At 53.0% G+C, this 11,485-nt stretch overlaps 1 long non-coding RNA gene across 4 annotated transcripts; it reads right to left on the minus strand.

Annotated features, from left to right (window-relative positions):
* Positions 1-590: 590 nt before the first annotated feature.
* Positions 591-10,972, minus strand: LOC128853103 (uncharacterized). Of its 4 annotated transcripts, XR_008451350.1 has the most exons (6): positions 10,551-10,972; positions 9,498-10,072; positions 6,552-6,766; positions 6,053-6,414; positions 4,579-5,225; positions 591-3,998 (listed from the first exon to the last, which is right to left on the minus strand). It is a non-coding gene; the product is annotated as an uncharacterized LOC128853103 (long non-coding RNA). The 4 variants fall into 4 exon arrangements; XR_008451352.1 differs by having other exon boundaries at positions 5,145-5,225; positions 6,053-6,766; XR_008451349.1 differs by having other exon boundaries at positions 6,053-6,766.
* Positions 10,973-11,485: the final 513 nt, after the last annotated feature.

An 11,485-nucleotide genomic window follows, 5' to 3' on the forward strand; every position in this document is an offset into this window, starting at 1 on the left:
TAAGCCACGGGAGCAGATCCTGCGAGGGAAACACAGCTCTCCATCTCCAGGACATGGTGCTGACCATCTCCTCCATGGGATGGGGTCTCAGGAGGAGGATGACAGCAGGCTGCTGCGGTCCCGCAGCTGCAGTCCCAGAGCTCCCCAGGACAGCACTGCCTGCCGGTAGCACCCCTATAAACCCACAAAGCTGCTCTGATAATTGGGCCCTGTTTCCCTGCTCTCATAAATGTCCAAAGCATTTGCATTTTAGACTGAAATTCTCCATGTTTAATCTCCGCCCGAAGGAGAATGTCTGCAGGGAAAGCCTGAGCAAATTTCCTTCATCCATTTGCAATTTATCAGCACAAAAAAAAAAAAAAAAAAAGGAGAAACCCAACTCTTTTTCGAAAGCAGAAATAGCCTAACCACACTTTTATAAAAAAATCATGGCTAAAGCAAAACAGCAAGAGTTTGTAACTCGAATCCTGGGGAGAACCACAAGTTTTACAAGGCTAGGAGGGGGAGAATGCTTTAAAAAATAAATAAATATCAATTCCCATTTTCTAAGCTACATTGGATAAATACCACAAAACAAATATTGCTTGTACTGGGGTGCTCAGGCAGCCAGTGTGGCCCCTGCCCCGTGCCCTGTTCTGTCTTCATGAGCCATGAAGATGTGGGTAACAACTGTGCTTGTGTAGCAGACACAGCTCGGTTTAAGTAAATATTGCGGACAATCCCTAGGAAGCCCATTCCCAGTCGATAAGCACAAATACTGGCACTACCAACCTCACTCAACAAGTTGTGTTCATCCGCAGGCAACACAAGAGTGTGCGGCGTGACTTACTCACCCAGGGAATCTGCTTGAATTTCGACTGCCAAATTCTTGAGGTAAATCGCTTGCAAATGGGCCCAGAACGGATGAAAGTTAAAAAAATAATGGCTTTAATAATTAATTAAAATCACACAATTGACGGGTGAGGAAAAGCCCCAGAGCAGACTTGAATGGGACGAGTGAGCCGCTCGCCCAAGGCGTGGTCTCCTGGGAACACACTCCTTGGGTGGCCCCAGAAGGTAATCCCATCCACCCACCCTGCTGAGGACCAGCTTCTCCTGCCACCACTGTCCATGCTGCCCATGGTCATTCTCTTTTAGTCTGCATCAAAACTCAAAAATCAAAAGATTCCTGCTGCCAGCTGACGTGCCAGCTTGGATTCATTTCAGCCAGCCACGGAGACCCAATGGAGGTGGCTGCAGCCCAGCCTTGGGAGGCCCAAAGCTCTCCCCTCCTCCTGATGAGCCCTATGACAAGGCTCTCCCCATGGCCCATCAGATGGAGGGGAACTGTGACATCCATGAGACTGGAGAAGGGGGAGGTTTGACCACCCACTGCTGCTGAAGGAGCTGAGGAGCAACCACAATGCTGAAAGCAAACAGGGAACAAGAATTACCGGCATGGAGGGAGGGTGGCAGGAGGCCAGGGTGAAGAAAGAAAAGCTGGGAAGACAATGTGACAACAGATAAGGAATCCCTTTGGTCCCCAAAGGGATGTGAAACCTTTCCTCCTGCAGGACCCATGGACCTCCAGCGCTCCAACTGAGCAGCGCGGTCTGACTGAGTGGGAAGAGGAGCAGATCCTGCCGGTGCTCACAGGAGAGCGGTGGCTTCTCCCAGACCAACACTCACTGGATTCAGCAGGGACATCAGATACAGCCGTGCAGCTGGAGCTCAGTGAGATTCGCAAAGTTAGAAATAAGGACGAAAATCAGGAATTATTTTTTACAACTTCATTTGCCAAAAATCCCCCTCCTCTCTGTTTTTCATCTAGGGAGAGTTTTGAATTTCCATGTACTCGTTTCCTTTTTACATTCCAGCCTCCTGTCTCTGGCCTGTGTGCTGACGCTTGTTGCCCACACGCTCTCGGAGCTCATCTGACACCCGCGATGCCGTCCCGTGGGAGATGCATCTCAGCCACCAGCCCCGCTGCCTCTGCCCCAGCAGCCCCTGCCTGTCCCATCCCTCCTTCCCCACTGCCCAGGGGTGCGCAGGGCTGTGGAGAGTGGAGGCTTGGAGGGGAGGGAGATGGGGTCTGGTGAATGCCCTGCTCTCCGGGCAGGAGGTGTGTGCTCGTGTCCTGCACGTCCACTCCACCTCGTCCCTGGGCCCAGAGATTGTGGATGCCATGGGTAGGGGTGCTGTAAAATGTTGCAGGGAGGAAGGGAGGGACCCCAAGATAAGAACTTCAAACCTTCCTGAGGCCTCATATCCCCACCGTCACTCCCCTCTGCACTCAGCTAGTGTTCCCCCCACCGTGGGGGTCTCTCCATCCCTCGTCTCCGTAAGCCATGTGGAAGCAGCAGCCAGGGCAGCAGCTCCACCACCCAGCTAATTTCACAAGAGGACATTTGAGCATTGCCTAAGACCATTTAAAACTTGATATGATCCCATAAACTCTGCCTACCTTAACTTGTATTAAACGGAATTGGCTGGAATTGTGTTGTAAGGGGGCTGTAAGTCAGTTCATCTCGCTCCTTCCTCATCTCTTCTAAATGGGGGCTTAGGGGAAAAAGAGCCATCAAGGAGCTCAAACTCGCAATAATGGTGTTATGTTGCAGTAGAGAAAATTAAAGTTAAACATTAGTGAAACCTTTATAACTCGAACTGGAGTTCATATGGTGGAACACGCTGCTCAGGGAGGCTGCTGAACTGCCTTCCCCAGAGATATTCAAGGATAAGGCTAAGTACACATCTGACAAGGATGGTTTACCGGCCTGATGCGGAGGATAAAATGGAGCAGGTGAGCTGGTAGAGCTTCCTTCCAGCCATAATAACTCTGTGTGATCAGCACGGGGCCCCTCTGCACCAGAACATCATAAAACATCCTCATTTTTCACAGTCTCTTGCACAGCAATGTGCCCGCAGAGCATTCCCCAGTGCTAAGTGACACAGAAACAGGGCTCCGGCATCGCGGGTATGAAGTGGCCGCTGTTCAGGAACTTGAGGGCTGTGGGAAATGTAAAAGCTCAGAACAAAGAAGTCCATAATAACACATGGCTGGATGATGGGAATGCCTCCAGGAGGACTTTAAACCTCTCCATCCAGAAGGTTGCACTGCTGGGACAGCGGAAGCAGAACCATCAACCCGGCACTTGAACTGCTAAATGTTTTCTCATGAAAGCCCTTCGATGGAGTTCATCTGCCTTCCCATGTCTGTGTTTATGAGCTGCAAACACCCAGCGCAGGCAGAAAACTGCTGGAGCCCAGGCTGCGAAGGGGTCCAGTGGGTCTCAGGGGGTCTCAGCTACTCTGGCCCCAGCACAGGTCACCCTTCCCTCGAGAGCCACCTCCAGTGATGGGCTGATCCATCTGCTGGGGTGGGGGACATGGGAAGCCCCTGTTGCCTCTGCAGTGGCCCTGGGTGCAAAGCCAGGGTGCTGGTTCCCCATAAAGCCCCAGCTGGATGTGCGTCACACTGTGTGGCCAAGTCTCACTGCAACACCCAAACCAGTCCTGCAGCTAGGGAGAAAAGGAAAGAAGGGGAAGGATAAAAGGATGCTTCCCAGAAACTCACTGAGGAGGTGTGAGTGTGGGTTGGGGAGATCCTGGCAGCCCCAGGTCCCGTCCGCACAATGGAGCCCCTGCTTCAGTCTGCACAGTGCAGGGGGGGGGTCAGGGATGGGAGAAGAGGCTGAGATAATCTCTCAATCAGCCCTAGCTAATTTGTAAGGCATTACTGAAATGTCGACTGTACATATGTTAGTGTTAAGTCAAGTGGAAGGTATGCTCAAAATGTGATAAAGAAGTGGGTCAAGGAAAGAGGAGGAGGCTGACAGATAAAGAGAAGGACCCTGGGCCACACTGTGCCATGAATGCAAGAGCCCGCTGACAACGTGATGGGGGATCCTGCTCAGGGATGCGGTCAGGATGTCTCTCATTCCTTTGCTGTCCCCGGCACGAGCAGATCCATGGGGGATCCTTGGGCGTCGATGTTTGCCCGGCTTCTTCTGAAATTTCATCTGTAGAGAAGCAGAAAGGATAGCTGAGACGAGAGTGTCCCTGCCTATGGCAGGGGTGTTGGAAATGGATCATCTTTAAGGTCCCTTCCAACCCAAGCCATTCTGTGATTCTATGATTCTGTGGGTGAAGCACAGCACAAGTGTGGAAGCAAACAGGGGTATGGCCAAGGTTTGCTCTTTCATGCTGCTTTTCTCCCACCACAGCCTCCTGGTCCCTGTGATCCCAGCCCAGCCGGACGAAGCAGGAGCCTGAGCCAGGGCACTTGGCCTCCTCTCCACTCTGCCGTGGTGCACAGGAGCCCTCTGCTTGGATTTATCCCAACACCACGGCTTTGAAATTCTGGGAGAGAGAGAAAGGAGAGAAGGCTTTGCCTGGTCAGCAGATCCCTCCCAGGACTTCAAAGCCTCTTGGTTTCATCCTAAAAACCAAAGTAAGATTCCTTTAATTTTCCAGCAGGATCTGGGGAGCAGACCCCCTGCCAGCCTCTGCTGAGCTCCGGAGCGGAGCCAGTGAGCAGAGCAGCCCTGCGCTCCCCTCTGCCCGCATCTCCGAAGGGCAACGTGCATCATCTTCTCCTACCTCTGCTAAAAGCAGGCACAGAAGATTGAATGCCAAAAAGATTGGCAGCAGGAAACTGGGTTTCTTCTTCATTCCAGCAATTTGATCTATACACGTGCAGCCTGATTTTGCTCTTGGTAGCGCCGGGATGCAGGGGTGGGTGTGCAGCCCGGCTCCCAGCTGCTGCGGAGGCAGCAGAGCGCTCGCATTTAATGGCTGTCATATTAGCAGTGGCTATTTAATATTTGATGTTTAGTCTGGTTTGTCTGCTTTTCCCTTTAGGATCGGGTCTGTTCCAAACAAACAGAGCCAAAACAGGCTTAGAGAGGAATCAAGTTCAAAGATGGACCCAAATTGATTTCAGACTGGCCAGGCAGCTAACACGCCTTCTCACCCAAAGTGGAGTCCAGCTCCTGGCTGGTGTCAACTGCTTCTGGGATCGCTGGACACCTGCAGTGCTGCCGCAGGGCACAGCGTGCTCCAACAGATGGGAAGCTGGGCTCCAAGTCCAAGATCTGGAGATGTTCCACCTCCCTACCCCAGAGATGAAGCTACTGGTGGGAAAAGTCACTCCTGCCTTGTCCTACCTTTGGGATGGAGTCACAGCCACCGAGCTTGGGCAGTGCTGGTGGAGTCTGGTCCTGGCCAACAGTCACAGACACAAGCCCCTGTGGAAGAATCACCAGATTTAGGACTTTCCTCCAAATTTAGAAACCGACTTTTTTAAAAAAAACTAACCCAAATGTCACTGGCATCTCCTTGGCGAGGGGTAGAGGTGTAGCATTAGTGTGTGTTTCACAGTTCTGAGCTGCAGACAGCTGGAAAAATAGTTAACGTTCCTGTTTTACATGTTCCAGCCTGGTTTCATGGAGAGCAGGTCTGGCAGCCCAGCTCTGCCAAAACAGGCAACTGCAGGTATTTAACTTAAGAAGGAGATTTGGGCCATGGTGCACCAAGGGCTCTGAGGTTTCTTGGTGCAGTGGAAATTGCAGGGAGGATCCGGTCTCAATGGGCTCAGCTTTGGGGAAAAGGTGAGTAGTGCTTCATGATTTGCAGTGTGACACAGAAAAGAGCACACACAGAAGCAAATAAAAGGATTTAGGGGGGTCCTGGGGGAGGTTACCTTCTGCCTCTCAGGCTAAACTGACCCTTGCTGCTGATAAAATGGAGCATCTGTGAAACAATAAAGGGCAAGAAGGGTAGGTATGCAGCATGGAAGGGATGCATCCCATAGCAGGGCCCTTTCTGCTCCGTTTGTGGAGCAGGGACCCCAGCTGCCTCCCCAGCTCGTGCCCAGGGATGCACTGAGGCTCCCCATGCCACAGCCTTGCTCTTCCCAGGCTCACGGCCTCAGCCCAGACCTGTGCATCCTATGGCGGAGTGGGACACATTCCATCCTGGAAAAAGACACCAGCAGGCCCGCTCAGCCCCCTCTTCCCTACCCCTGCCTCCTCCAACCCCAGGGGGAGAGAGAGGCAGCTCCATTTTTTCTTACCTAAATGAAGAGCAGGGTAAGCCTGAAGTGACCCCAGATGCCTGTGCTGACCTCCTCACCCAGGAGCCTTCCAGAGCTGCTGTTAACCAGGAGCTTTGCAGCCAAGGCCAGACACCCAGGAGCCGGGGGTGGCTGGGGGCAGATTAGGAGCCAAAATATTCCGATTCCTCCAGTGGTAACGATGCAGCAGGGATGCGGCCAGCGAGTTCCTCCAGAGCCCAAGTTCTGGGAGCAGCGATGTGCCTCATCCCGCAGTGTCACTGCTGCCTCGGGGCTTGGATGGGGACAGCTGGGTGGGCACTGTGCTCTGTGCTAAATACGATGCTTTTGGGGCAGTCAGTCATCTCCAAGCCAGCTCCAACCTGAAACGCAAAATCCATCCGGCCTCTGGTGCTCAGGAGAGAACAGGCAGGAAGGGCACGTGATGTTGGGGCTAATCCAAATCTCACTTCCCTTAGTGCCAAGGAAGAGGGCAAGTTAGCTTGAGGTGCTTTCTCACCCGCTCTCTACGCACACCAGTGATTTACGCTTCCAGAGGCGATGCCCACAGCAAGGCAGGAGGGAAGCTCAGCGCAGTGCTTTGGGCAGCAGACCCAGGGCAGCTCCTTAGGGCCTCTTTCAGATGCGCTGCGGTGGCACTGCTGTCCCAGCTGCTTGTCCATGTGTCCCATGTGAGTCAGGCTGGGGAACTGATCTGCTGGAAATCATCCTGAGCTAAAAGAAAGGAAGATTTGATGAGTTCAAGCACGTGAACCAGCTCTCAGCTCCAACAGCCCTGACATTGCAGGGGAGCGAGGGGCTGTGGGAAAGGAATGGGTGGGATCAGTGTTTTCAGCAAGGATCAGATCTTGGATGTGCCTGAGCAGAGGTCTGATGCTCTAGAGTTCAGCTCTGGCTTCTGCTCGCCTGCTCTGGGCAGCGCTTTCACAGCCTTCAGCGGAGCTGGGGGTGACCTGGTGAACTGCAGATGTGCAGCAGCCTCCAGCCCAGCGCCTTCATGCCTGTCACCGCCGCCAGCCCCACGAGGACACGGCAAAAGAGGAAGGCACACGAGGAGTGGATTTGGATGTTAATATCAAACATATGGGTAAACAATGTTCCTCAAGCAGTATCACAGGACAAATCAAAAGTACAGCACGGATAAACAGTGCAAAGATCTCTACAGGGCTTCAAAACCTGGTTTAAAATGAAATCTAAACTAGGAAGCAATCGAATGAATCATGTTGCCTTTCAAACAGGGAAAGGATAGATTTAATTTCCAGTTTATGAAGCCAGTTTTATTTATTTATGATTATGCTCCAGTGTTTAGCTTATGTACAAAGTAATGACTCATTTCTGAAGTAGCTACAAGTTGTACTTGGAAGAGTACGTTTCCTCCATGAGGATATGAGTAAAACCAGTAGTCCTTTCGGACATGGAAATGCCGAGCCCTAGCAGGGCTCTGCTGCAGCAGGATGGGCTGCTCATGCCAGCTGCCACCAGGCCTTCAGCTCGGAGGCCCCTGGGGAGCCTGAAGAAGCCTCCGCTGTGTGAGGACCTGGGAGGAAGGGGAGAGCTCTGGAGCAGCCCCCGTAAGTGCTTTTGAAGCCGGGATGCTGGGCTTCATGAGGGGCTGCAGACCTTCCCCTCCTGGCTCTTGCTGACCATCGAGAGCTGCTTCAAGCGCCGGCTGCCCGTGACCGAGGTGATGCGCAGGAGGCAGGCGGACATGGCAGCACTGCTATCATCACAGCGCACCCACCCCAGCGAGCTTTGCTTTTCCTTTGTTTTTCCTTTTTCCAAATGCAAAGCGAGCATTGTCCCCCAAGGGACACCCAACCTCCCCACCAGGACACCCCCACCTTGGCCGGTTCGTGGCCCCGGAGTCCCGAGCCCCTCTCTGTCTGCTCCAGGGTGGGAGGGAGCCTGCGAAGCCTCTGGAGGAAGCGCAATCAGGCTGCTATTTAAGGCTTATTATCTCAGCTCTGCTACAGGCTTCCTGATAATTCCCTGAATTAGCCCGGCAGCTTTGTTCTCGAGTGTTTTTGTCAGATATCTTGGACTACACCGCAGGGAAGGGGGTGGGATGGGACGGGGCGGGAGTGATGGGTACCACTGCTGCATGTTTACAAGTTCCCAGGCAGGAACTACAAGACTAATTAATTTCTCATTAAGGAAGAAGTTGAAGGATAAAGAAGCATAAAGCCAGAGCTCTGGGAGATGCTGCGGAGTCCAAAGACATGCGTACACATCTTTCCTTTTCATCCACGAGAATGAGACCCCTTTCATACAACAAACACCTTGCTTTCTGGCTCTCCCTTTATCTCAAACACTCTGCCTTCCCAGACACCTCCTCTTCAGAATCCGCGTTAGGGCTGTGGGGCAGGCAAACCACGCCTCACCGCAGCCCCACCGCAGTGCCACACCAGGCACAACCAGGGCGGTTCTGGAAAAGCTTGGCCAGCACCACAGAGGGATGTGGTGACAGCAGCTGGGATCCCCGTCTCGGGCACTGCTGCAGCTGCATCCATGCCCTGGCTAAGGCTTCACTCAGCCCCAGCCATCCTCACCACAACAAGTGAGGTGGAGGGGACCATGAGAAAAAAAGCTGGTATTGATTCCCCACCCCTGCAGAGAGCCAAGGATGAGCAGGGAACCCTTCCCATGCCGCGTCATCTCCATCCCTGCCACTGTGATTAAGATGGAAGAGCTCTGTAGATCTCACATGGCTTTCACAAGAAGTATCTGCTCAGGTTTGCAGTTGAGTGCCTCTCGTGAGCTTGTCTCTTGGGGGCTGTGCTGACCCTAGGACAGTTTCCTTCCATAAGCAGGGATGTCATGCAAATGAGATGGGAAACACCTCAAGTAGAAGCAGGTATGTGCTGGACAGAGAAGATTTGAGTGCTAAAACAGCATCCAAAGGTCTTGAAGTCTGGATCTCATTTTAGGTGAGATCATTTTATGGCCTCATGGGAAGATGAAAGCCCAGGCAGACCTCAGCCCCTTCCCACCAGTTGTTGGACTTGGTCAGGCCACCACGAGCTGCACCACGAACAGCTGAGAAACCGGTACAAGCAATGGGCCACCCAGCAGGCAGCAAACCCAAACCCACGAAGCCCCTGACCAACCGACCACCCCATCTTCTCCAGAGGAAAAAGCAACTCTTTGCCAAGGTTTTGTTTCTCATTTCTGTTGAAAATCCTCCATAAACAACCCAGGGCCGCACAGCTCCTCAGATGTGGCTGGAGGCCCTGGGCTGACCCAAGCTGTTCAGTGAGGCATCTTTCTTCTAGATGGGATTTGCCTCACGCCATCGATTTTTAGTGCTGTGAAAACTGGCCCATTTCGCCGTGTTCAACAGACTGTGCGTTTCAGAAGATACCTTGTCTCAAGCACATCAACTAAGCAAACATTACATTTTATCAAGCAAATAATGAAGCAGAGCATAACAGGGGGTGTTTCTTACCTACACTTCTTGGATCAGGAGCGGGGGTTCCCCGAAGGCAGAAGGGTCATGAGGGGCTGTCGGTGGTGGAGGTGTCCCGGGACAGCGGTGGGGATGGAGCACAGCAGAGCCCCAGAGGGGTGGAGCAGCATCCATCTGCAGGGCTGGGGGGGCTGCACGGCGAGATGGGGAGCAGCAAGTGCGGAGCAGAAGGGAGGACTCCGGGGCTCTCTCCTTCCCATCATCCCCAGCCCCCGAAGCTCACAAGCGCATATGCAGCACTCATGAAACAATTTATTCTCTCATTTACAGGAGGGGATTTTTTTTTCCCCAGCTTGGAATTCAGTTAGCTGCAGTTTTCATGCACGAAGTGCCTGAATTGGCTTGAGTCAGGAGAGGGCCAGCCCTTCCCCGCTCCCCCAAGGTGCTGGGGGAAATCACACAGTTCATTTTTTCTGGCTGCAGAATGCCTTTTCCTTCGCATTCCTCATCTCTCAGGTACTTAATCACCATGTTTCCTATTCACATGTCTGGTCATTTCACTTGTGTCAGGGCTCCTTAACTAGGAAATATCAAGATGTTTTCACCCTAGAAAGCTGAGAAGCGTATAATTAGCCACCCAGGTAATAAATTACCTGTGCTGGCGACAGCCCACTGGGGGAACCTTTATTCTCCATCTCATCCTATTATGCTGAGCCAATTTAGCACATCTGTAGTTGTTTTAAAATAGTAATTTAGATGGAATCATAGCAAAAAGAAGCTTATTAACAACTTAGCTGCCAAGAGAAAGATCGGAGGCACCGAGGCTGCCATGGAGGGAGAGGTTTGTTCCTGGCTGGAGGACAATGCTTTAGGGGGAAGACAAATCTTGCTGGTACCTCCAGCCCCTGTGCTTGGAGCGCAGCATGGTACCAGCACCTGGAGCCCCCAGACAGGAGCTACAGGGCCTGGAGAACCATGCAGAGATTTGGCCGTTGCATGACCCACACCTTCTGCAGAGGGGAGAGGGCTGGGGGATGGTGGGTCCCGCTGCCCTACCCTGTCCCACAGCTCCCATCACACTCGCTGACTCACCAGGAGGATGAAGGCGTCTCAGTGGTGACATTCGGCTGGTGAGGTTTTCCACCAGCTGAGGAGGTCCGCAGCTGGCCAAGCTGTCCCCCAGCGCTGTCACTGTGTGGGCTCCAGCTGCAGGGCCCCAGGGCTTTGCTCCTTCAGAAACCTTCCAAGCGTGGCACTGCTGTGTGGGGCACCGGGCTCTGCAGGTGAGGATCGTGAGGCCAGCTGAGACCGCAGGCCAGCAGCCAGCTACAAACACCGAGAGCAACTGCTGGGAAGAAAAGAGCAGCTCCAGCCTGGAGGGAGAAGAGAGAGAATTAATATCAGTGCATGTGCAAATAAAAGCAGCCAGTTTCTGCCTCCGTGCTGCAGAGCTGTAATCCCAGCGCAACCTTCTAGGTCAATGTTTGCAATGAGCTCGTGTTCTCCAAACTCCCATCCACCAGCCTCAAACACGGAATTGCTGAAGCGCATTCAGCAGAGCCGGTGTTTGCTCAGATGGGCACTTTGTCAGCCAGCACCCTCGCCGAACACACCGCACGCATCCTTCGGGCAAAATCGTGTTGAGTGCTCCGTGGTGATCAACAGGAGGTTTGGCTCAGCAGGAGCTCGAGTTCCCAGCACTGGCCACTGGCTTGAAGCACAAACCAAGGGTTCTGTGCCTTGGCACCTCCTGCTGAGTAGATGAACCGTTCATTTCACCAAGCAAGCCTTTCCTCCTTCCTCCTCGCTTGCATCGCTATCCATCATCCAAGCCCTGTATTAAACACCCTCTGCCTTTGTGGTGATGTCCAGGACCCTCCTGGGAGCCACGCAGGATCTCTCCCCCTCAGGCAAGAACAGGCGTGCTACTGTGAAACTCCCCATCCCCCTTCCAGTTTGAAATTCAGTCCCTCCCTGTGCTGCAGTGGGGCATTGCACAGTTATGGTAGGATGAGGGGAATACACAT

This window comes from Cuculus canorus, chromosome 10 (assembly GCF_017976375.1).
Source record: "Cuculus canorus isolate bCucCan1 chromosome 10, bCucCan1.pri, whole genome shotgun sequence".
In the NCBI taxonomy this organism is placed as follows: Eukaryota; Metazoa; Chordata; class Aves; order Cuculiformes; family Cuculidae; genus Cuculus; species Cuculus canorus.